Genomic DNA, 26,953 nt, shown 5'->3' with positions numbered 1-26,953 from the left:
TTTGAACATTTCCAGAAAAAATTCTTTTGTTAGTACATCTCCACTAGGGGGCATAGATGGTGGGGGCTGCAACTTTGTGCCAGGTATGGGAGACGTTTTCGGAGGTAATTTAACAGAGGTTGATTTGGATGCCATTATATTTTGGTTTTAATTATTTATTCTAAATTACTAATCCACTGTGCTATGTGGAGAAAAAGAAATTCCTCCCCCCCCCTTTTTTTCCCTTCTTTTTTTTTTTTTTCCTTTTTTTTTTTTCCAAGGGGTTTTACGGAGGATTTCAACAGAGAAAGTCCGTTTAGAATGTTTGGAATGTGTCTGAATCAACAAAGAGTCTTGAAAGCTTTAAGGGAGTAGCTCTAATTAAATTATAAGAGATTATTTCTTTACTTCTGTAGCAGGAAGCCGGAGATAACAGATGCAGAAGCTGTAAACGCCATTTTGAAGACAATTAAGCAAAAGAGGTTTTTATAACATTGAAGCTGGTATTTCAGATAGAGAGAGGTTTAAAAGTTCACAAGTTGGTCTTTGCTCGTATTGCTTTTTAATAGTCTCTTTTCTAAAGATTGTCCTGAGGGGGAGGGGATCCTGTCTCGTGCTGTGAATAACAGCTGCGAAGTTCAGGTCGGAGTTGAATGACTCAGCTTTGGGTTGACCCTCCCCCTCCGTCCACAGCTCACAAAGAAACAAACTGTGAACTTCAAAGAAGATTCTTACCAGCTGAGATTCCTCACTGCTTTTTTCTTGTCTGAAAAAAGAGTTATCTTCTTGATATTGAGTAGATAACGATCCTGAATTCTGGGGGCAGCTCTGTTAAGCTGCCGACCGGCGACAGGCCACTCCCCGGAAGTCATGTTAAAATATTTTTTGTAGCACCTGAAGAATGTTGTATTTGGTAGTTGTGGGACAAATAAATCACTTCTTTCCTTATGGCAGGCAATGTGATTGGGGTAAGGGAAGAGCAGAATTCTGTTGAACACATGAAGAAACCATTATGGAGAAAGATGGCTCCCCAATTCTACGCTCTAGAATCATAGCATTCAAAAGAAAAAGCGAGTCTGAAGTCCTAATTCTATTGTGTGACCAAATTTTTTTGTCCATGCTATCATTGCATGGACAAAAAAAATTTGGTCACACAATAGAATTGTGTGACCAAATTTTTTTGTCCATGCTATCATTGTCTCCTTTACTTGTTTGTCTTCCAATTTTATGCCCAATTGGTAGCTATACAATTTATTTATCAATCTTTCTTTCTTCTTTTGCTGTTAATATCTTATCTAATTCTGTTTATTTTTGTAAAAACCATATAATTTAGCATCTTTCTCATAACTAGAATGTATCTGCACTTGTGAATACCATGCCATATCGACCACTCAATTCTTGTTTAGTTTTGAGTTCCCCTTTTCATTGAATATATCTTTATATCTAACAATATTTTCCCTGTTAATAACATTTGGGTGAATCAGTGCTTCCATTTGGAGTCCTGAATGGATCGCATTTAGTTTGGGGGGTTCGAAAAGTTAGTGCTCTAAAAATCATCACTTAACATTTAAATGTGTAATGGCATTCTTGTTAGATAACCTTAGACATTATTGCAGACCAGTTTTGTAATTAAAGAAATCATAGTCTTTAATTCCTCAACTATGCTCTCTTTTTTATTTCTTGATTCTTCTGGGAGTTCATTAGAATGTCACTTTAAAGTTACTGTTATTCTGGAAAAAAATCCCGTTATGCAACCTTAATTATAACTTTTTTGCTCTTCATGGCGTAATAAGATGGCTATTAACTAATAAGAATTTTTTCTCACCAAACCAGTAAAGTATTATACAAACTACATTTTTCCCCTTTAAATTCATCTTTTCTGTGCAGTACTACTTTCCTTTAAGACATGGTTAACCTTCACAACGATCTTTCATTTTTTATTAAAAATAAAACAAACTAGATTTTTCTACAGGTAAATCTATTATTCAATGTTTCACTTTTTTGAGTTACTTCTACTTTATTTCATAGATCTTATAATAAATCAAATTTTCCAATTTTAAATCCTTTCCATTAGAAAGTGCTTCCAGACTTTATATTTTTCTCTTTTATTTGATAGCTTAAGGCAAATTGTTGTTAATTCAGTTTTACAAAATGTTGCATGATAGATAAGAAAAAATAGAAAAATAGGCTCATTGTTTTCAAAATGAAAGCCAAGAGTGATATTCAGATTGTTTTCATGTGTATGAAAATAATTCAGTTAATAGAAAGACAAAAGACAACAGATATATTGAAGTTATTTTAAAAAACCCATTGAAAACTTGCTGCCTCATTGTTCAGTCATAACAATCTACTTTCAAATTTTGAACTATAAAGGAAATGGTTAGTTTATTTAAGGAGAATAGTCTTCAGATTCCAAAGATCAGGTTGAGCAAGAATCTGGATGATGGAGTCAGAAATGACTGGATGAGCAGAACATCAATTATAAGCCACCTGTAACAGAAGAGACTTCACAGTCAACTTGTCCCCAAGCTCTGGGAGAACATTCAGGTTGTCAACAATTTGTGAAATAACTCAAGTGTTAAAGCTGTAAGAATCTCTTGGAGGGACAACATTCCATAAGGCAGATGATACAATAAAGGAGACATTCTTCTGGGGCTTTCCACAATGACATTATTTAACAGCATTCACCATGCTTGAGCATCCTGGATGGGCAAAATAACCAAAGATAGGCAGACCCTCAGATAGGCAGGTTACATGCCTTGAAGAGCCTTAACTCTAATAACCAGGACCCTGAATTACCCCAGGAAGCCAATGCAATTCACAAAGCAGTGGAATCATGTATGCATAGTTTACCACCACCACCCAATCACTAGAAACTCCATCTTCTCTCTGGCAAGATAAAATTATGGATTATTATTTTTTTCCATATTTTACCAAGTACTGCTGAAATTTGTCCTGCAGTTTTTCAGACGTTTTCTTTCCTTGCAAAAATAAAAAGCTACTGATATTCTGCTTCATTTTTACAGGACTCTTCCAACTTAGTTTGTCATCATGAGATGGAGATAAATATTGTTTTTCTATTGCACATTTTCTTTTATTGAAATTTTTGGGACAACCCATAGACTCACATTAAAATTATTTTTATAACTTCAGACACCCTTCTTATTTTTTCCACTTTGACCACATATTTGTTTCCATTACATATTTGTAAATATGTATATATTCCATTACATGATTGTATACTGACAGATTGGTTTGTTGATTTATGTATTATACATTTCTCACCGAAACACTGTAATGATTAATAGCCTCTTGTAAAGCATTGCAACTAAAAGGAAATCAAACACAATCAGGAGCAATGAGGAAAATCAAGGTAAAATAAATTCAAACGCTGGTCAGATCAAATACCTGCCTGTACAAACAAAAGGCTTTTCAGTTAGTGTGTTGTATCTCTGATGTGCCATTTCTTTCTTCTCAGGCTCAAGAGAAACCACAAAACTTAATTCATTCTATTAAAATTCTACATAATTACCTCTCTGGTTTCAGACCTGCAAGTGTGAAATGAGGAATGAAAGTGTTTGTTTTAGTAAATACTTTCATAAATCAATAGAAATCTTCTTCTGAAGCACCAAGGTTTGCAACATGAGACAATAATGCCTGCTGCAGTGTTATTTTTGGAAATTATTTATGCTTCCAGCCTTCAGAATTGAATAAATACATTTAACTGGCACTGGATTTTTCTCTCCTGATTAGTATATTGCAATTAATTCTCTGCTGAATTTTTTCTTAGGAATTTGTTAAATCCCATTTAAGACTAATGAATTGTTTGCCAACTATACACTTGTTTTTTAGCTTAATGAACAGTATGTTACTAGCTTAATGAACTGTGTATTTCTAGACACATAAAGAATGTGGTGTTGTTTTCCCATAGCAAAAATAGAAGGGATGCTAAAGTCTTCCATGGCAGCACTGTAGTAACCAATAACACTGTTCCAGAGGTGACTGATGTGGTGTGCTGACTTACTAACTGTCCAGTATGAACTCTTGGACCTTATCTTGGGAGATGGCATAGTTTATATGAGCCTTGTTTTTTTTTGGGGGGGGGGAGGGTGATTTAAATCTCCATACCATTTTAGGCTGGTTTATGACTTCCATGACAACTGCATAGTTTAGCACTAGCAATAGTAGTTTTGATGCAACAGGAAGTTGCAAACTTCATCTTCACTTTACTTCATAGTAGGTAATATATGATCTGGATATGGGGAACAATAGCAACAGTCCTTTCAGATTCTAGCCTCACTGACTTCTGCAAAGACAGAGCAGCTTTTCTCTGTTTATTGAATCCACAAACTGTCAAATGATGGCTAGGGTAACCTAGGTACTTTTGTGAAAGAGGTGAGAAAATGTTCAGGCCATTCAGATGATTTTGTAGGTTTTCTGCCGATAAAGTTGCTCATATTAACTCTGACTTCTATGGCAGTTAGATAGATCCAAACAAAGTGAACAAAGAAGTATTAACATTATAGAACTTGAGGAGGTGGATTAGATTCTCTGTAGCATGAATCTGACATCGGTAGACTTGATTGACATCCCACTTATCTCCTTCAAGCATTAGAGCAGGATGCAGTGAATGATTGGGGAGAGGGTTAGTGCTTTTCTGAGGGAGGTTATTATGTCATAATGTCAAAAGGAGGCAATGCTTCATCATCTCTTAAAGAAGGCATTACTTATTTTTGCTATACTTGATCTTTTGGACATATCTCCTTTTTTCCCTATTTGCTGGAAAGTGGTAAATCAGGCATAGATAATCCTAGAAATAATGGTTAGCTTAATCCATTTCATTTGGTGTTTAGCACCAGGCATTGACAAAGATAGCCCTGGTCATTCACTGGGACTTGGATTGGGGAGTATCCCTCCCTCCTCATAAAATATTTTTGGTGGTATTTTTCACTAAAATATCATGCTGTCCTGCCTGCAGAAGTTTGGAAAGAATGACAATTTTATTATGGTCTATTCATACCTAAAAGGATGTGGTGGCTCAGTGGCTAAGATACTTAGCTTGTCGATCAGAAAAGTTGGCAGTTCAGTGGTTCGAATCCCTAGTACCACGTAAAGGAGTGAGCTCCCATTACTTGTCCCAGCTTATGCTAACTTAGCAGTTCGAAAGCATGTAAAAATGCAAGTAGAAAAATAGGGACCACCTTTGGTGGGAAGGTAACAGCACCTTCTGCATCATGCTGGCCATATAACCACAGAAACTTCTTCGGAAAGCTCTGATTCTTTGGCTTTGAAACAGAGATGAACACTGCCCCCTAGAGTCAGGAATGACTAGCACATATGTGCGAGGGGAACTTTTACATTTACCTTTATTCATATCAGGTGGGTGATTCTACTGTCTATAAAACTACCAAATTGTTTCTTTGATTCTGCCTTTTTAGTCCAGTTCTCAAGAGAGGAAGTATTGGAAATTCCCATATTCTACTGAAGGATCCATGAGGTCAGGACAACAGGCCTTTTCAGAAATAACGATCTCATTCCTCTGAGAATATTTTGCCTGAAGAAATACAATTGGCTTCAATTCTCTTTTCTTGCTTTTCTTCAGGCAAGAAATGGCCTGAAAACTCTTATTCCAACAAGTCTTTGGCCCAGAGCCTAACTATTGTTTATTATGCTTTTTGTATTTTTTTCTAGTTTTGTTTAGTGTGTACCATGTTGAGTGCTAGTAATTGAGTTATATATAAAACCTATGAAAGAGAATAAATAACTGAATAAATTTATTCAACTTTTTGACAGTTCTTTTTAATATTGCTTTGTTTTCTTTACTGTACTATACAATTAACAGAAAAACAGAAAAAAACAGAGTTGGAAGGGTCATTGGAGGTCTTCTAGTCCAACCCCCTGCTCAAGCAGAAGACACTATATCATTCCAGACAAGCATCTGTCCAATCTCTTCTAAAAAGCCTCCAGAGAGCACCCACAATATGCATTAACTATCCTTCAATATTTATTATATGATCACAAGATGTTGTCAGGCGTGCCTCATTCAGTATCCAAGAAAGAAAACACCCAACTCCATTTGAATAGAAAAAAAGGTACTTTTACTGGAAATGAAATGAAAACAGCTAAAGTGAAGCAAGATCTGAAGCAATAAAGCATGAACATGTACATTTCAAACATTTACCCAAGACCATCCCCACAGTTACCCCAAACCAATGTCCAATCTCCAACTCCCAAAGATGTCATGTGGGGTGTATCTTCAAGTGGCCTCATTCAGCTGGCATGAGAGATGGTTGACCATCACCAAGCCAAACACGAGCCATCAGCATGCAGAGAAGATGATGAGAACGAACCTCCCTTCATGATAACTCCTTCAGTACCTAGTAATTCCCTCCCCCCAAATACCATGAGCCCCCACCCTCCCCGTTACTATGGCAGCCGACAGCAAGCAAGCAAAGTAGAGGCTGACAGATGCTTTGGCAAATCTGATGCTAACAATTTTCCAAGATAGGTAATATAAAGGTAATAGTGAACATTACATAATGTACATTACTTCAAATGATTTATAAACAAATATATCCTTAAAGCTGATTCTGCAACTCTTGATTCCCAGTTGTTTATCTGTTGGAATGAAATACCTTTACTTTATCTTTAGAAAAAATGCTGCATACAAGAATTTCAACTAGAGAATTTTTCTTCTTCTTGGAAAAGTCAATACCTGATGTAAGACCATTCTGCAGCAAGAAGAAAAAGCATGTTGACCGTATCTTTATTCACCTGATGATGTATTCAACATTCATGATGTACAGTTCCACTATTTAGATTTTCTTGTTTATACTTTAATTAATTTATTATATTATTGGGTATTATATTGTATGTAAAATACTTCTGAGTGATATATCACCTGGAAGTTCTGGGCAAGTAGGCAATTTATAAATATTTCATTTCAGATAAATAAATAACCCATCAACCCTGCTGGCTCTCCTTCAGCTCAATCCTCCTGCTGCAATAGAGAGAAAGCGGGATTTTCCATTAGTGCACTGAGAGACTCGTTTGGCCTAGCTGAAGGTGCTTGCACTCCAACTGGTCTCTGAACTTGTCCCATTTTCTGTCTTACCTTTAAAATTATATGGTCAAGGACACTTCAAAAAAATTATTATTTTTAATGAGTTATAATCAGATATTTCAGCCTAAAAAGCAAAGTAAAAATGATAAAAAGAAAATACAGTATCTTTGCCGGCAGCTCACTGTACTCAGATTTACTTCTTGTCTTTATTACCTAGATTATTCACAGATGATAAAATAACATACAATTTATAGAACCAGGCACTTCTCATTATTTCAGTCCAACAATTTATCAAGATATGAAAGGTTGTCAAAAGGAAAGGATATTATTTTTTCTCTAATACAGTACTTCTCCCCATACTGTCAATCAAAGTCCAAGTATTTGGTTGAGCAGTCAGAAATCCCCAGCGCAAAACTCTAAAGGGGTCTTATGCCTCTGATGACCTATTCTTTTGTGAAGTGGGGGGGGGGTTCCCTTTGCTTTTAAAGGCAAAGTAGCCCCTTCACTCTGCCTGTTCTAATTTCCTTCTCTGGTACTTAATAGATGGAAAAGCTTTTTGATATCCAGATATGCACATCTCTTCTGATCATTTGCACTAATCAACTGGAAGTGTCTTCCAGCTATTTGTTTATTCGTGTCAGAAGCACCACAATTTAAATAAGGCATACTATATGATATAAACAGGGTGGGCTTCAAAAATTTCAGCAACCGGTTCTCTGCCCAGTTTCTGGGTGGGAGTGGCCATAGTGGGCATGGCCTAGTCAGCCTCCTGCACCATGGTGGGAGAGCTTTTTCACCTTCCCCAGGTTTCGGAGGCTTTCCATGAGCCTCTGGGAGGGCGAAACTGTTTCCCAGGCTCCAGAGGCTCTCTAGAACTTTCGTGAGGCCCATTCCCCCCCTCCTCAAGCCTCCATGAGAGCCCTACACTTACCTCACATCCAAAATGGTCCACTTGGGGACTCCTGGGAGGAGAGGGCTGGGATTGGAGAGACGGGGCCAGCCAGGAGTGGGATTTGGAGTTTCTCTGAACTGGCCAAAATGTTAGCTATGAGTTCTCCCAAACCCATGCAAACCCAAGGACCCACCCATGGATATGAGTCGCTCAACTAATGGAAGTTCTGAGAGAGAAGTTTCAAGATGATGCAAAATACCTTGATAAGATAAAACTCATGGCCTTAAAATCTTGACAACTATAATATTTGCATAGCAAAGCACTTCCTAAAAAAATATATCTCACATTTCTTCCATAATCTCACCTGTATAGTTTCCCCTCCATATTGCTGCTTAGTACAGTCATACTCATGTACCAAACTCATATGAAGTTCATAACCCTAGCAACGTGAAAAGGCTGTGTTACATAATTCCCATAGTTAAGATTACATTTAATGCAACATACAAACTTCCAGATAGTGTGGGATAAATCAGATTACTCTGAGATCACTTTTATTCAATTTTTAAACATAGATCTGGTCATGATCAGCATAATGCCAATCTAATAGACCTGAGAATATTTCCCTGAAGCAGTTTATAAATCACTGTACTTTGGGACCAAAAATATAAAATGGTAGAATTCTTTTTTAAAAGGCCTCTGAAATATAACATGGAATAATCGCAATAACAGAAGGTAAATTAATGCAACAAACAATGTATTAAGTAAAAGTAAATAATATGTTTGTCTAGGACAGCAGTTTGTTGGAGATATAATAAGGACCACACTTTTTTAAAACACAGATTTTTACAATGTCATATGCTTACTTTGGGGGGAAATAGTGGACCACATAAATATGACTAGGTGATAAAATTTTCAGAGGATAATATTCTCTTGAATTACATATCTAGTATTTGACAACACAACAACTCTAAGTAGAACATATCACAGGAGTACCAAGGGAAGGAATTTTAAAGGTAATCTTACATTCTAATAAAGTATTGTATATAAGAAAAGGTTTTCTTAGAGCAATTGGCTAATTTTTCCTTAAAGGAATAGTAGAAAAGAAATTGATTAAATATTCAAGTGTCAGAATTAGTTGTCTTTTTCCCCCAATAAAACTTTGTTAACTTTTCTTGCTCCACTGGCACCCCAAAGATGATGCTGTAGTTCAGGGACGTGCAGTCAGGGGAGGCAGGGGAGGCAGAGCCTCACCACTGTCATCATGAAAAGAAAAAAAATGTAAAAGAAAAAAGGCAAGAGCTGAGGTCAGGCTGAGCTAGTTGCTGCCAGAGTCACCACGGATGACTCTACTTAGTGCTTAACTGTTTAAAAAAGCTTCTAAAAAAGTGCCCTCTACAGGAGGAGGGGGGAGAATGACATGCCTCACCTAGTCTGGCGTTTTATGATCACTTAAGCAGATTTAAGCAAGGGTTAAAGGCTAAAAATTCCTGACGTAGGTGAGGCACATCTTTCTCCCGCCTCCTCCTATAGAGGGTGCTTTTTTAGAGGCTTTTTTAAACAGTTAAGCAGAGTCATCCACGGTGACTCTGGCAGCAACTAGCTCAGCCTGACCTCAGCTCTTGGCTTTTTCCTTTTACATTTCTTTTCTTTTCATGATGGCAGGCAAGAGCAGAGTTGAAATCCTCTCTGAAACAGCTGGAAAAGGTACGTGTGGATCGGAGGGAGGGGGAGGAATTCAAACTTTATCCTCAAGTATAGATCCCTCCCCAAGTGTAGTTTGATTGCAGGCAGAGCCATGTTGCCTTTTCAAACACACACACACACACAAACACTCCTGGATAAAACTATATAAGTCCAGTTTCACTGATTACAAGTTTGAAAAGGCAACGTGGCTTCGCCTGCAATCAAAGGCTCAGATCGGCTCCAATCCAACTTCTTTGTTTGTGTTTGTTTGAGAGAGAGTGAATGAGAGAGGGAAGGAGATAGTCCAATCCAACTTCTCTGGGTGCATGTGTCTGTTGGAGAGAGGGGGGAAGGAGGGAGAGAAGGAAAAAGGAGGGGAGGGAGAAGAAAAAGAATGAAGGAAACTTTTTTGCAAAGGAGAAAAACAAATGCTGTCATTTTAAATCAGAACTGAGCATGCTTGGCTGTGGAATTCTGGGAGCTGAAGTCCACAAGTCTAAAAAAAATTGAAACCCCTGTGTCAGTGCCTCACCAGCCATAAACCTCACCGCACGTCAGTTCTGTAGTTGGTGGTCAGCAATATCCTGCCTTTCCTAACCTGTAGCATCCTACCAGATATACTGTTCCTCAAGAAACAATGTATAAAATCATACTCTTCAGCTCCATGGCCAAGATTAAGTTCTTAGACTTTGAGGTCATACATTGCAATTAAATAATAGCACAACTTTTTTTAAAAAAAGGAAATCTGAATTTTATGAATCCATAAGCAGAAAACCAGGTTGAAGGTATCTGGGTTTTTTGGGGGGTAGGGTGGGGGTGGGGTTTAGGCTTGTATCACAAATAAAGATAACCTTCTTGAACAAACAGGACTTATTCATTTACTTTCTCCCTTTCTAATCTTGCAAACAATTAAAATACTCTGTGCTATTTAGCATTTTTGAAGGTATACATTCCAACGATCAATACAGATTGGGTTGAGAATACCCTTTTGGATCTTGCAATTGTTTTAGTTTTGACCATTTAGGAAAAAAAAACCTCAGAATGACAGCAGTTTTTCAGTAGAGCACAGACTCCTAGTTTTTTTTTAATACATTGACTTGTTCCTTTTTATTGAACAGGCTTTTTATTGAACGATTTATAGGTGGGAAATAGGAACAAGAAATAAAGTTACAATATAGAAGGAAACTGCATCAATGTCAAGTTTGTTCAATAAAAAGACATTGCAATAAAAATGTGATTCTTACTCTTTTTCCTTAACTCTTCTACATAATCCACAACTTTAGTACTTCTAGAGTCAGGTGTGTCCACAGGGTGTGGTTAAAGAAAGTCAAATTTGTAGTTTTTTGTCAAAAACTCTGCACACTTTTAATGTATATTGCACTGTCATTTATGTCATATTAGCCTTTTTGACCATATCCTAAGGATATATCCCTTTCCATAATACTCAATTAAGATCAACCAGAATGTTAACGAAGGGGAAGTAGTTTGAAATTTCCAAAGGGCCAAGTAAAAACATTCTCTTCTTACTTCTTGAAAATTTCTCTTCTTCTCTCTCCATCCTCCCCCTTCGCCCCAAAAGTGTTCATTCAGAAACTGTTTTGAAGGCATGTGGCAATTAGCAAGGGGTACTATTTTATATATCTTTCTGTTGCTTTGTATTTTCTTTAACTGCTTTCAAATTGGAGGTGGGGTGGAGAAACAGTGGTATACATTTTTCCTTTCAGATTTGACTGAAGCAGAAAATCTGTGGGCCTCTGAAAAGACTAGCGTTCAGTGAAAAACAGTTCCTCAGCTGGCTCATAATTAAAATCAATGAAAGAGATTTATATCTACATCATAATCCACTGTCTGGATACATTAAATTATAATTATGGATGTTCACCACCACACTAATTTAAGTAAGGTTTAGTTTATAGAAATTTCCTAAAACAGAATCCTATCATATAATGCAATGATGAGAAAAAATTACTTGTAGAATTTCTGCCATGCAACTGTTTAAGTAACTAAAAGTGTTGCCTAAAGTCACCTTGGAAAGATGGGTGACATACATGGATGGATGGATGGATCAATCACTCAATCAATCAATTAATCAATCAATCAATCAATCTCCTGGGAGATGTGTTCTGACCCAGCTACGCAACCATCACAAACCCTCTGTATTTAAATCAATGATTCCTTTATTAGGAGCATCAGCAGCCCCGCCATAAAGTATCTCTTTCAACACAGGCTAACAGGTCTGTCTAGTAGGGAGATGAATAGTTGTCTACCACATCTATTCATCTCCCCTTGACTTATATCCCCAGAGCTAGGGTGGGACTTTGCTAGCAGCAGTGGTTCTTCCATGCCAAGGATTGGCCAACCAATTTCCACTGCTCTCCTCTCCTCTGTCTTCTATGTATCCGTGCATCAGGCACTGGACCCAGCTGTTCTTCCTCTTCCTCATCAGATACTTCCCAACCTGGGGCCTGTGAACTCCCTATCTGAGGGCTTACAGACAGCCCAGGCTCCGCCTCTGTCTCTCTGACAGCTCCATTCCCTCTTTCCCCTTGGAGCTCTCAGGTTGCCCTGGTATTGACCCTGACTCCTACGCCTTCTTCTCATGTGATTTGGCTGATGGGGGGGGGGGGCTGGCAGCCAACAGGCCACAACAAGATATCATTCACAGATGTAAAGTTAGAAACATCGTTACATTTTGCTTTAAGAGCAAAAGAGCATTTAAGATATATGCATAAAAATAATTTGTGCATTTAAATTCAAAAGAGGAAAGGGAGAGATACCAAATCTTAACCTAATACTCAAAGTTGATCTATATTATGAGGTATTTGTCAGGAAATATACCTAATTCAGAGATTTACAAAAACAAAATTAGTTCTAACTATAAGCAATAGGTTGGTAAACAGATTGTGTACAATGCAACTTTTGTGACTTTTTCCATTTCTTCCACCCGTATGCTGAGAAAAGTTGAGAAATTATGACTCAAACTGGAGTTGGAAGAAAAAGACCTATGACTCAAGTTCCAAGTTGCATACCGAAGAGCATAATTTCCTTTGCTGTATATTATGAAGAAAGCCCCACAACAATTATGAAACTTTTCGTTCTTTCAATGCTAAGGAGATATTTATATTTTTTAGTTTGAAATATGAAGATCATTTTAGTTTTTCCTCTCTTATGCTCACAGACTTCTATTTTTGTTCATTCAACTCATCTTTATATTATTTTGTCCTTTTTATTGTAAATAATAAAGTTAGTAGTGAGACTATCAATGCAGCTTAACTGAGGTCAGAATGGCTACTAGGTTTATATCAGAGGGGGTGTTCAGCAGGTTCTGACCAGTTCTGGAGAACCAGTAGTGGAAATTTTGAGTAGTTTGGAGAACCGGTAAATACCGTCTCTGACTGGCCCCGCCCCCATCTATTCGCTGCCTCCTGAGTCTCAGCTGATCAGGAGGAAATTGAGTTTTGCAGTAACCTTCCCCTACCATGCCCACCAAGCCATGCCATGCCCACCAAGCCATGCCCACAAAACTGGTAATAAAAAATTTTGAATCCCACCACAAGTTCATATACTTAAGAAGACAGATGCAAAGCATCAAAGAAGATCTGAATTTGATTGGGAGTTTCTATCAGCCAGACTTCAGCATTACATATTAGATTTCAGAAGATGATTATATAAATGAGTCACCCTATGGGTTAATTTGAAATATAAACATGTGAATATGTATCATCATCCTGATGCCACCTTATCCTAAATTACAATCTCTTTTCATGCAATCCAATGACAAGCAAAAAATCAATTCCAGCTTTATTATTGTCATGTCCGGACAATTTATGTCATGCTCCATTTTAGTAAAATGTAAAATGGGAAAGGCAGAAACAAAGCACCTGTGGGTATTGCATGATCTACAAGAAGGTAGGCAATTAATTTTCCAAAGGGAAACATGTTGTGGGAGGGCTGCCACCCCCACCAAAGCCCCATTACACCACAAGTATTTCAAGATTGCTATTTAATTATGACAGGATATTAGAACAGAAACTTAAATGCCTTTCAGAATTTCTATTGGTTTCATCTGATACCAAACAAAATCAGAGTGGTATTTGTGTTTCTTTCTATATTTTCTACTTATTTAGAACTGAATTGTCATTTTATCTCCCTTAATGAATTCTAAGTTCCAGGATCATCTCTACATTTAACATTTAAAGTCAATCAATTAATGATGAAGAAAATAGTCAGCTGATGGAATATGTAAATGCAAATAATCTATTTTTACATGAGATTTATGATCACTTTTTAATATGAAGATTGATTGGAAAGTGAGAAGGGCCTGTACTTTATAACTATTGTTCTGTATTAATTTGCTTTCATTGATTTTAACTTTAAGATGTATCATTAATTGAGAGGATGGTTTACTTATCTGGTATTTTTATTGTGGCCTGTAATAATAATGTTATTGTTGATGTAATGACATGAATTGCATCTCACTGTAGGCTATGCCAAAGCTGTCAAACTCTGGCCAAATGCATCATGCGCTGGCCATGCTCATGCCCAGTTTAGCAAAGGGGAAAAAACTTCCAATACATCATGTGACATTGCTATGACTATGTGAGTTTGACACCCCTGGCCTATGCAGTTGAAAAAGAGTAAGGAAGTATTATATTAAAATGCTTATTCCCAATCATGTATTGCTTCATCTGGTTTTCAAAATATGTCCAAAAGGAAATAAATTAGATTTAGTCCTTTATTTCCTTTATTTCTATTCCCTTAGCACCTAACCCTGCAACTTCACTAAGAAGAAACCCAGGATGGTTCAGAAACTTGCTGGTTCCAGTTGTTTCTGTCCAACCCACCACATCTGCTACGATGAGCATGTTCCAGGTTCCTTCTGTATACAGACTAACAAAGATGTCTTCTTTGTCATGACACTTGCCCTGTGAACCTTGTGAAGTTTGGAGAGACCTGACCTTGTTGTCTTTTGGAAAGTCTTTGGAAAGACTTGTTTCCCCTCTTAGATTTTAGGATCAACGTGTTAGTAGTATCAAGTTTGTGTTTTTGACTTGTGGCAAATGTGAAATTATTTTTTATCTGTCATCTTTTTTTTCCTACTATTTTTATATGTTGGCTTCTATTTTTATGCTTATTAGTTTTCCAGAGATATCTTCATAAAAAAATGACAGCCATATAAATACCATGTATAAATAAATTTACATATACTTTGAAGTACCTCTTCCCCAAAATGATGGAGACATCAAATACTGCTACATTTTTTTAATTAGCTCTTGAGCTTTTCCTGTTATATAGTTGTATAGCAGAGTGATGTACCATTAAATAGTAATAACACCTTAGCTGCCTAGGAGCAAATGGATTTTAGTTGCCACTTTAATGTTAATGAATGATATACCTGAGACATTCATCAACAAGAAAGTATTTTGGAGCATTAACAGCCTTGCTTAATGACTATTTCATTGCTTAGCATGTCACAACCTTGAATAAATAAACTGAATAAATTGCTATATAAAATATGTTTTTATGTTGCAAATGCTCTTGAAGAATTTCAATCAGATTCCAATCTTTGTTCATCTCTTACTGCATGTTTTGTTTGCTCTCAGCGTATACACTATACCCATATCTCTGTTTAATATTTCAGATATGCATGGTTGCCTGGGATCATTCTAAAAGAAAAATGCCCAGTTAAACAAAAAGGATAGGAGAAAACAAAATAGTGAAGAACCTTTGAAAAAAAGAGTACTTGGAAACATTAAAATTTCAAGAATAAACCTGAAGTTCAGGATTTTGAAAATAAGCTTACATGTAAATATATTTAGTCACCAATCACAAGCTATTTATTTTGAATACAGAAGGTTGTAATAGCTTACCTCTTCTAGCTTAAAAGAAAATTAATATTGCTTTCTTATGAATTCATGAAAAATAAAAATCCTACTACTATCGTGCTATGTTAATAGCCATAAATGGCATAATGTTGCCTATGTTTGAGTTCACAGAAAGTATCCAGTTCTCACTAGTAGATTGGTTCTGCAATCTGTCAACTTTTAATCAACTTTGAATAAAATAAAGAAACAAATACAATTGATGAAGAGTCATCTAGCTCCAGAGAACATTGTTTATTGATGTTTAACTCAGAAGGAGCTTAATTAAAATAAAGCTACTATTTTGGCATTATATTAATCTGAACAAGAGTTAACATGATTCCAAATGAGATCATACCTGATAAATTGCTTTCTTCAAGAGAACACAGTTTGATCCTTCCTCAAATCATTTAAATAAGTTAGAACCATAGGAAGATGATTATTAACTTTTAATGGTTCTCCTAAGAATCTAATATTCTGATTATAATTCTTATGAAGTAACAAATTGTATATATTTGAATACAGAGAATATTTATGTTAAAATCATCTTGGAATGAAATCATATATTTTTCTTACTTTTCTGTTTTACCATCAGATCAATTGATGACTTCTATATATGACTTATCACAGATCAACCATCTCAGTAATATCATCAAACCAGCACCATATTTTTTAAAGAAGCTAATTTCCATATCAACTCACTACATGGTAAGTCATTGAACTATGGTAGTAAGTGATATGTACACTTGTAGCAAATACTCTAAATTAAAGGTAAGATAAGATATTAAAGTTCACTCAAATAATTGGGTAGAAAGAAGAGAGCTGTTTCTCCTATGTCTTCTCTGAGAACTCACTTTGTGGACAAATCATTATAATGTGAATGTTCATTCACGTTCTGCCCAAAAGGAGGGATGGGGAAACATGTTATTGCACGGAAGCTCAAAGACTTTTTAAGCAGTATTTTTTTTTATTAAGAGCACTGCAGAATGACTAATACCAGGGGTGTCCAACTTTGGTAACCTTAAGACCTGTAGACTTCACCTCCCAGAATTTCCCAGCCAGTGTTGCTGGGAGTTGAAGTCCACAGGTCTTAAAGTTGCTAAGAATGGATACCCTGGCTTCTACAGTTTACTCATGTAAAAACATCTAAGTTTAAAATGGAATAAAGGCTCAACACTCAGGACAATAAAACCATACAATGAATGGTATCATTTAAATCTACTAATTTTATCTGTAAAATACTTATATATGCATATCAAATAATCTGGAACTAATACAGCAAAAGACCCTTTATGGAAAGCAAAAGTCTAAGCTAATTGAAGCCATGTTTTAAAACTGTCTTCTTGGTTTATCTTCTTTTATCATTATTTGTTTCAGTTTTTACATCCTTGAATAACAAAATGAAGGTACACTATTTTTAACAGATCCCTCAGAAATGCCTCTATATTTTTTGTTGTATTTTTACTTAAAGTGGGAGAAAAAAATGGTTTATTTTCAACAAAAAATTCATCTTACCTGTTTTTATCAACTAAAACTATGCCAATTACAAGTCACTAGCCAGCTTATTTTGAGAAAGAACAGCTGCTTTTACTTCCAAGGTTAATGAGATTTTTTTGGTCTATGAAAAAGTGCTGTTCTATTCTTAAAGGGAAATGACCTTAATGTATCTGGCTGCACAGAATAATAAGCTTTGGAAAAATGAATTAATACCTTTGCTTCTGGTGAATATATCAGGAAATGAGGGGGAAGAAGAAAACCTCCAAGAATCAAATCAATGTAAATATTGAATGTCTTCATTTGGAGATTAAGTTAGTCAGTCACAACCCATATTTTGTTCCTTTTTAAAATAAAGGTGTTTCATTACTATCCTTACTTGTTCCATAACTCAGAATCATAGCTCTGAAGTCTGATGTGGATTTTTCACATAAAATGCTTTAGTAAATAATAACCTTGCCTTTTACATTTGGAGACATTCACATTGGTTTATATATTGAAGATTCATACCCTTGCATGTAGTAAAAATTTGTAAATAATGTTTCTATTCAACTAGACTTTTGGTTAAAAGAAATCATTTTGCATTGGCAACAATTGCAGTAGTCGCATGGATGGGAAGATACTGTAATAGTTTTTGTTTAACAATGAGACTCGTTTGCACCTAAATTGTTTGTAACAAGTATATTATTTTAATAGCAGAGCTACTTTTCTTATACAATTATACAATTGTGTTGCATCCGTATACAATGCATTTGCTGTACGATGAAACATCAAACTCCATTAGAATTTATTTGTTTATATATAACCTATATTTATTATTTTTATAAACTCAAGGCAGTGCATATACCTAATATTCCTTCCTATTATTTTCCCATAACAACAAACCTGTGAGGTGAGTTTGGCTGGCCAAAAGTCACTTGGCTGGACTAGAATTCATAGTCCCGATTTGCTCAGAGGTTCGTTTTAAGCACGCCGAAAGCTTCTGGGACTCAGTCAAAATGACCCTCCGAGCAAACAGGAAGTCCATTCCCGAACTTCCGGTTTGCCCGCAGGCTCAGTTTTTTGCACTCCGGATGCTTCAGGGAAGCTCATGAAGCTTCCGGAGGGCCTCCGGGGGGGGGGGCAGGGAGGCTCTTTTCACCCTCCCCAGGCTTCTATAAAGCCTCTGGAGTCTGTGGAGGGCAAAAAATGGTTTTAAAAAAGGGTGAACTCCGCTGGCCAGCGGGTGCATGCGTGCTGGCCAGCTGACAGGGCAGTGCCTCACATGCCCTGACAAATGGCTCCGCGTGCCACTGCTATAGGAGGTTCTTCATACAATCTCAGTTGGGAGTTTAATTTGGCCTCCAAAAATCAATTGTTTCTGATCTGTATAAACTGTTATAATAGTATTTACAATGAAATTTGTTTATAATGAGCCAAATAATACTGAATGATGGATTCTAGTCTGCTGGGTTTTGGAATGAAATGTTTTTCATTCTAGTCTAGGTCCAAAAATTATACTGATATTTTTTTTAACAATACTATTTCACCTATGGAAGACAAGTATTAGTAAAATCAAGATAGGAATGATCAACCCTGCAAAGATTCCAACAGTGCCTGGGCTCCAGGACATCCCGCACTGCGCCTGACACCACTGCCTCCGCAGCGTCTGCTCCCAAACAGAACTGTCAGCCACAAGCAGGTGCCTGAAGCTGCTGCTTGCAGGCATTCATGACTGCAGGTAGACTGCGTCTGTATTGGGAAGCTCTTCGCCCTGTGAGAGCTCCTCTCCAGCACTCCCTTTCCCAGCCATCTCCACCTCTGGCACTGCCAGTTTGCCCCTTGAACATCCTTACACCAGGTGATCTTTCCCACCCAGTTGTGTTTGCCCAGCCCAGGACCCTTTTAGGAGAAAATAATGAGTTGGGAATGACTAGCACATAAGTGCAAGGGGAACCTTTATGTCTCAAAGGTGCTTCTTCCAAAAGGCAACTGGATTGTTTTTTCCTTGAGGAAGGAGAACAAAATGTTTATCTTTTCATCCAAGAAGCTTCATCAGTTGTGATGGCTCTGTGTGTGTGTGTGTGTGTGTGTTGTGTGTGTGTGTGTGTGTTGGGGAGGAAGGATAGGTACTGGTTGAGGCTGGATGTTAGGAGAACCAGATTTGGGGGGGGATGGGGGAAATGGAAGGATTGTATTTTTTGGAGTTATCTGGTTGTTCACTATCTTTCTCTGAGAGCTGTTGAAGCCACTTGTGGGTTGATCTGTGACTTCAGGATCTCCTGAATCAAATTGTGGAATCTTCTTGGAACTGCTACAAGGGCTGCATTGTAGATTAGACATAGGTGGTGTCTTATTCCTCCCCCTCTGTTGAGAGAGCGCTGGAGAGACCTGGTCTGTCCCAAACATTTGATGCTGGTGAGGCAGGCTCTGGATAAAAGTCAAAATCTGAGTTTGATGCTGACCTACAGGTTTTTGTTGGAATCCTGATTTAAGTTTTGAAGAAAGACTTAATTCACCCCAAATTTGTGACTGCTTTCATCAAACCTTAGAGTGATTTAGAAAGAAAGAAAGAGAGAGAGAGAGAGAGAAAGAGAGAGAGAGGAGACAGAGAAAGAGACAGAGAAAGAGAGAAAGAAAGAGAAAGAGAGAAAGAAAGAGAAGAAAGAAAGAAAGAGAGAGAGAGAGAGGGAAGGAGATAGAGAAAGAGACAGAGAGAGAAAGCAAGAGAAAGTGAGAAAGAAAGAAAGAAAGAAAGAAAGAGGAAGGAAGGAAGGAAGGAATGAGGGAAGGGAGAAAGAAAGAAAGTGGGAGGGATACACACAAGAAAGAAATAAAGGAAGGAATGGAGGGAGAGTGAGAGAAAAAAAGAGAGAGAAAGAGAAAAAGAAAGAGAAAGAGAAAGAAGGAAAGAAAAAGAAAGAAAGAAATAGATCTTATGACCACAATTGAGCCCAATTTTGGTTACTAAGCAAGAGCGTCATTAAGTGAGTTTCACCACATTTTCCAAGTTGGCCACTCCCACCCGGTCACATGACTGCCGAGCCACTCCCACAAAACAGGCCACACCTACATAATAGGTTTTAAAAAAAATTGAAACTCACCACTGGAATGAATGAATGAATATACCATATTTTCTCTAATCAAATAAGTTAATTTAACCAACCATTTCTTCATTGTGAAGAATGTTAAAATTTCCACTTTTCAGTCTGTAATAATCTTCCAGCAGCTATCATGTGTAAAAACAAAGTTCTATGACTTTTTTCTATTTGCCTGCATATTAGTCCCAAAAGAAAAGCCACTGTACTTTAGCCTTTAAAATCTTTTGAATTAATTGTAGACTAAAATTGTATAACTCTTCTTCTATGAAGAAAAAAAGTAAGAGAAAATAACAGTAACAATAAGTTAAGTGAATGTGTAGAATTGCCTGAAGAGTATTAACTGCTCATTTCATCAGTAATGAGAAATATCTGAAGACAGAAATGACAAAATATTAACAAATTAAAACAAACTTAATCTATACTGCACACATCTCTCTGTATCCAAAAATAACACATAATTATTCAAGCAGAATTTTACTTTGATACTTTCAGATTTCCTATGTGAGTTTTAAGTAAGGAGAGAAATGGATGTGTCTGCTTATTAAATGCTGTATACTAACTACTAAATACTATATGCTAATACTATAATGCTGTATACTAACTACTACTACTGTATACTAAATACTAACAACTCTTGAAATGTTCTTTTGGACAGAGTTCCGACAACATAATCAAACAGAATTATTTTTTTACAATTAGATGACAAGACTACTTGTCATTGACCTAGCTCTTATTTTTCCATAAGTATGGCTGTTGAATGGGCACCATAGTTGTGAGTGATCTGCTTACAAGATACTGCATTATGTTTTGATAACAGAATATCAAATGCCAGAGAAATGTAATAAAATCTAAGTTCTATCCTTTAAGATGGACAAATGTTACATTTTAAAACCTAGATCATAGTCATGCTAGGGAACATCTAGCTTATGCTGGAAAACCAGTAGAAGCAAGCAATTGGAATACAACAGAATCCCTATCCTCATTTACATAACTTAATCAAATTCTTTGATTAATAAATGCTAAAAATCTGGTGATATTTGAACAAAGGATCTGGTTAGAAAGGTTAAATTGACATTAGGTCATTGCAACTCTGCTTTGTCCTTAGCTAGTTTTGAAATCTAAGATATAGTGCTGGGAGAAACCTAGTTCTCTTCACCTAACAGGACTCTTAATGCAAGCTGGATGCATACACTTGGCAAGGCTCAAATTTTATTAAATCAAGTATTTACAGGAACAGTTTGAAGTTTAGCAATTACTTGTTGAAATTAATTATATCTAAACAACCAGTATATGTTCCATTACATTCACCTGTTCAAACAATTATTTTGCAGTAGGTGGGAATCATATCTGGGTACTTTTGCTGAACAGTACTTTTCATAATATTTCAGTTCAATGGCAAAGTTACTGGTGAATTTGAAAAACAAATGCATTCTAAAATAATTTTAATTATTCTTGGAAAAATTCACAGACAATACTGATTATCATCCATGTACCAGATGATCTTAAAGAATTTTGGGGAAAGAAGTGAATACACTTTTCATTAATAATTGATTTAAATAATATTTAAAGATAGAAAAAATTTAAATTATTAAACCAGAGGAAAACTTAAAAAAGAAATTGTGGGATGTGGTTATGAGTTGGTTCTTTGAATGCCTGTGTAAAAAATAAAATCAAATCTCTGTAATTAAAATAATGGCCTGAAGGTATCCAACTATTTACTATATAGTGAGCCAGAAGGAATAATCCTCTTTTTATCTCAGAAAATTAGTCCCCTGCTTTTGCTAGGGATAACCAGATTAAAGATATTTTGAGATGTGTGGGAAATGTCTCAACTTTGTTAACTTTTTCAAATCTTCATAAATTTAAAATGTATTCCAATAGAAGCCAAAATAAAAGTATTCTGTCAGTAGGAAATTATATTTACAGAGATCTACATGACTGTCTTTTGAGAGACCTTCTAGAATGTTGGATATAGTCACAATACTAATATAGCATTTTACTATTAATGTCAGTTTCAAGATTTAATCTTCAAATATTTTATGAGCTCATCAGCTCTCTTTTCTGCCATCTATTGGCCATCCAAATTCTTGCAGCCTTTGTTTAAATTGCGGGGGGAGGGGTTGTGGACATCTCGCAGAGCAAAAATGTGACATGGTCTTTCCCAGATAAATAGAACTGGAAACTGTTATCTTGGTGGCTGGCAGAAGGTAGAAACTGTACAATTTATAAGGCAATGAAAAGCATTGTCATTGTCATTCGGTAAGAGGTTAAATCCACACAAAACAAACACACCATGCATCTGTATAATAACAGCTTTCTGAAGTTGTTATTTAAAGGAATCTGATGATGAAAAGGACTTAAACATTCATACTATCATTAATTTGCTTTTAGGGTGCTATTTTTTGAATCTGAGAATTATTTTTAAAAATAGGATCCTTTTTTCATGATGGAAGCTGGTCCGCGTCAGTCACACCAAAGATGGTCGTATTATAAAAGGAGATAAATGAGCTTGATCTTGTTTCATGCTCTTGTCTGATGGAGTGTTAGTGTCATAGAATCAAGAGATGGAAGACGTCATTTTGGCCACTGACTCCAATATCCTCTTATGTGCAGAAATTGAAATAAAATAACCTTTGACCAATGGCTATCTAGCCTTAAATGAAGGCTAGCTGACCATCTTTCTGGGTCATTGGTTACAATGCTAAACTGCTCGTATTGTTGGGAGTGTGTTTTTTCACCTGTCTTCCTTTAAATTCCAGTATCTATAGCCTGCTCTCCAGAATATTAGAGAATATATCTTGACCTTCTTTTGTGAAACTTTTTTTTTTAGTATTTTAAATGACACTAAAATAGTTCCATTTTTGTCATCTTTTCTCAGGGCTAAATGTAGCTTTTTCCATTTTTCTTCATCAACTTTACTTTCTGGTTCCCTAATTATCTTTATTACCCTTCTTTTAACCTGTTCCAGTTTGTATGAATCATTCCTAAAGTAATATGTCTAGAACAGGGGCCATTCAGGGTAGAAAATGACCAAAATTAAGTTAGTTGGAACTATTATCTTGCATAATTGGAAACTATTTTTATTGCTGCAGCCTAAAATGATATGTGCCTCATATTCAGTTTCTTAACAACTCTAGCAAGATAATTTTCACAATAGAATTACAAAAAAATATTCTCATTCCAAACTATTGCATTTAATTTTTGTTTAAAAGTAAAACTGCAATGCATTTGTCACCTCAGGTTTATCCTATTATTTTCACCTTGCCTTTTTAACATATCAAAATTATTTTGAATATTTGCTGTCTTCTATTTGTGAGTTAGTAGATAAAATTTTGTAGCACTTGCAGTAACAACAAAGCTCGCAGATAAACTGTTTATCTCTAGTCCCCCCTCATTCTACCCAAATCTTGTATTGCTTTTTAAATGGGAAAGATAAGTGGCTTAAAATATAATGTACTGCACTATGCTTAAAGCAAATAGAAAAAAACCATTCCAGAAACAAACTCTAATTATTGATGCAGTGTAAATCCTAAACTAAGTTTAAATATAGTTTTGAAATAAAGGAAGACTTTAAAACTCATTTTTAACCAAGCCAGATCTCCATTATAAAGGTGGCAAAGGGAAACTGTTCCAGAGGGGCCTATGACAATTTGCCACAGCCAGCTCACCACAGCCAACGTGCCATGGCCAACTCGATGCAGGACAACTTGCTGCGGGACAAGGGACTACACTGATATCAAAGAAATGGTGGTATAGAATCATTAAATAAAGGATGAAAAATGGGGAACAGAATGAAATGTGAATGGCAATAATTAAAATATTTTTATTTATTTTAAATAATTAAATAGAATTGTTAAATTGTCCCACAACGAGTTGTCTTGAAGTGCATTGGCCATGGTGAGTTCGCCCGCTGCCAGTTGGTTGTGGCAAGTTGGCCATGGCAAGTTGGTCATAGTGAGTTTGCCACAGCAAGTTTGCTGTGGCAAGATGTCTCAATCCTGTTCCAGAGGGCAGGCATTGGAGCAGAAAAGGCAAGCTGCCTAGGTCCCATGAAATGAACCTGTTTAAAAATGTTAGCTGAAATATGCTCGTTTTGTCAACTCTTATGAGACTGGCAGAAGCAATGAGGGAAAGGTGATTTCCAGACAATGACATTCTAGACCATGAAGATGTTTATAGATCACTAGCATCCTGAATTTCACCCAGTAACTGACTGGTAACCAATGCCATTTATGAAGCAAAGATGTTACATGGGCATATTATAATGTGTTCATAATGGTCCACACTGTCACATTCTGCATCAGCTGAAGCTTCTGATGGAAACCTGCCCATTGGGCCAAGTGGGCATCTCCAAAACCTTAGGGGTGTCTTCTGTTAAGCACTCACACTTTATCTAAAGAGCTTTTAAATACAAGTGTGCTCTAAATAACCTTGAGGAAAAGAACAACAGCATCCCTTTTGAAGTTATCCATCAACAGAGAACACTAGAAAGAAAATAGAGCAGACTTAGCAATCAACATGGCAACTTATCCACTATGGTGAAATACATTATTTTTCTACTTAAGCTATCATTGTTTGTAAAGATCCATTCTTAGTGGCATTTTTCTATTTAGAAACTTAGAGAGATGTGAATGTCGGGTTTCCGAACAGTTGACAGTGAACAGGTAGGGCAGACGATCTCAAGTCACTAGTCTGGGATCTACAGATCACAAATGAACTATACTAATTTAATCCTACTTCTCCCTCACCACCATTGAAAAATAATAAATAAATAAACAAACAAATAAATAAATAAATAATAGGAAGAAACAAAGAAGACAATATATACCAGTGATGGCAAACCATTTTGGCACTGAGTATCGAAAATGGATCGCACACTCATACACTTCACCCACAAGCATGCACTTATCTGAACTGCAACCCAGAAGAGAAGCTACCCAGGAGGCATGCGAGTGCCAGAAAATAAACTTTTGGTTTCTGGCACGCTCATACACGCTAGCCAACTAGTCTTCCAGTTACTGGCACGCATGCGTGCATGACAATCAGCTGTCCAGTGTGCATGCTCATGCCAGAAAATGGAAGACCAGGTCTTCCAGTTTCCAGCATTGCCACATGCACGAAGTGCAGCTGATTTTTGTGCATTCATGTGCACTACAAGATAAATGGGTGACATTGTGCATGCCAGATGACATTGCTCTGTGTGCCACTTCGGGCACACATGTCATAGGTTCACCAGCACAGATATATACATTCTGGAACAGCATTTTAGTTCTGTGTGCTTCTTTGTCTCACATGAACACACACATAATATAGTCTTTTGATAATCCTTCACATAAGTTCCTGGGCTGAACTTTGATTTTGCAATGACCTGGGGAAAATGAATTTAAAATCTTTTTAGCTGAAAAAGATTGCTTCAAGAACCGTCTGAAGATTTATAGTCATCAGCTGTATTTTAGCATATGCTTCAAAAACTGTGTCAGAAAAATACCTACATTGGTAAATGCTTTGATGAAACTTTCAGAAAAAATTCCATCTGCATTGCTGCTCAATTTTATTTTATCTCTGTGACAGTTCTTTAAAGATCTTCTATCATATAGATCAGTGTTTCTCAAACTTGGCAACTTTAAGATGTGTGAACTTCAACTATTAGAATTCCCTAGTCAGCCATGGTGGGTAGTTGAAGTCCACACATCTTAAACTTGTCAAGTTTGAGAAAGACTAATGTAGATCTTTAACGCTACATAGAAAAAGTGCATGTCATACAAAGATAGCTCAAGGAGCAGAAAGAGAAGACATATCTAAGCATATTTACTCACGTCATGGAGTAAATATCAGTTTGTAACAGGCATATATGTTAACTGACAGTATCAACTTGCTTTCTAATAAAGTATCAACTGCAGCAAAATGTAATAACCAATGAAATAATATATGGCATTATATTTCTTCACCACAGGCAAGGAGCCGGAACATAAAGATGCTAGAGAATAATTTCTTTCTCTCTCTTGAAAATATCTAATGGTCCATAGGATGTGTCTCAGGGATGATAAGATCACACCTAAAGTCTTGAGTCAATATATATAATTAATTTGTTTGAACTGGAAGAAAGGGAGGGAATGACTATATCTAGTAATTAGGCTTTATAAGGTTCATAGCATTTTAGATTGAAAAGTATTTTAAAAGTAAACTGTATTACAATTATAGAATGCATGGTATTAAACCAATGATAAAGGCACTTTTATCTTTAAAATTATAAAAATAGAAGTATTAACAAAGTTCTTTTGATATTATTTTTAATTCATTTTTATAACCATATGCAGATATTATGAAACTAAAATGTGATGGCACAGGTTTAGAACAAGTAAGATACATCCAACTGGCTTCTTTGGTATTCTATTAAAATTAAAATAGACAATCAGCAACAGTGTAAGCACATGAAAGTTGAGAAGTTGTGGAACTGGGCTGGCAAGCACTTGACCTGGTTTTGAGAAAGTGAGGAGAACCTGCTTCCCAAGTCAATTTTCTCTTTTACATTGCTACTGTTTGCTCATCTTGTTCCAGCTTCACTTGTACAACTGTTCAGAAATGACAAGCCAAGATGTCATTGGGTAATGCCAAATCTTGCACATGGCACTGCAAAATTCTACTTTAAAAACCATGTATCAATAAGGATACCATATCTACAGATAATTTTGGAGATGAATGACTTTTCCATCATAACATCTTAGTGTTGGTGGGTATTTTAAATATTACAAATATCTAGAATTTAGTACGGGCTTTATATGATCATCAGTTAAGTGTTAAATTGAGTCCATGAGCTAAAGCTGAATCACAAGTACTCTAAAGCAAACACAGTTTAACATCATTGAAGTGTGGTAACAATAGTGATTATTGCTTTTACTAT

The sequence above is a fragment of the Thamnophis sirtalis genome, unplaced genomic scaffold (assembly GCF_051295495.1).
Source record: "Thamnophis sirtalis isolate CommonGarterSnake01/CBP01778 unplaced genomic scaffold, rThaSir2_p1.2 scaffold_7, whole genome shotgun sequence".
NCBI classification, from domain to species: domain Eukaryota; kingdom Metazoa; phylum Chordata; class Lepidosauria; order Squamata; family Natricidae; genus Thamnophis; species Thamnophis sirtalis.
Note: the sequence above shows the minus strand (reverse complement) of the source record.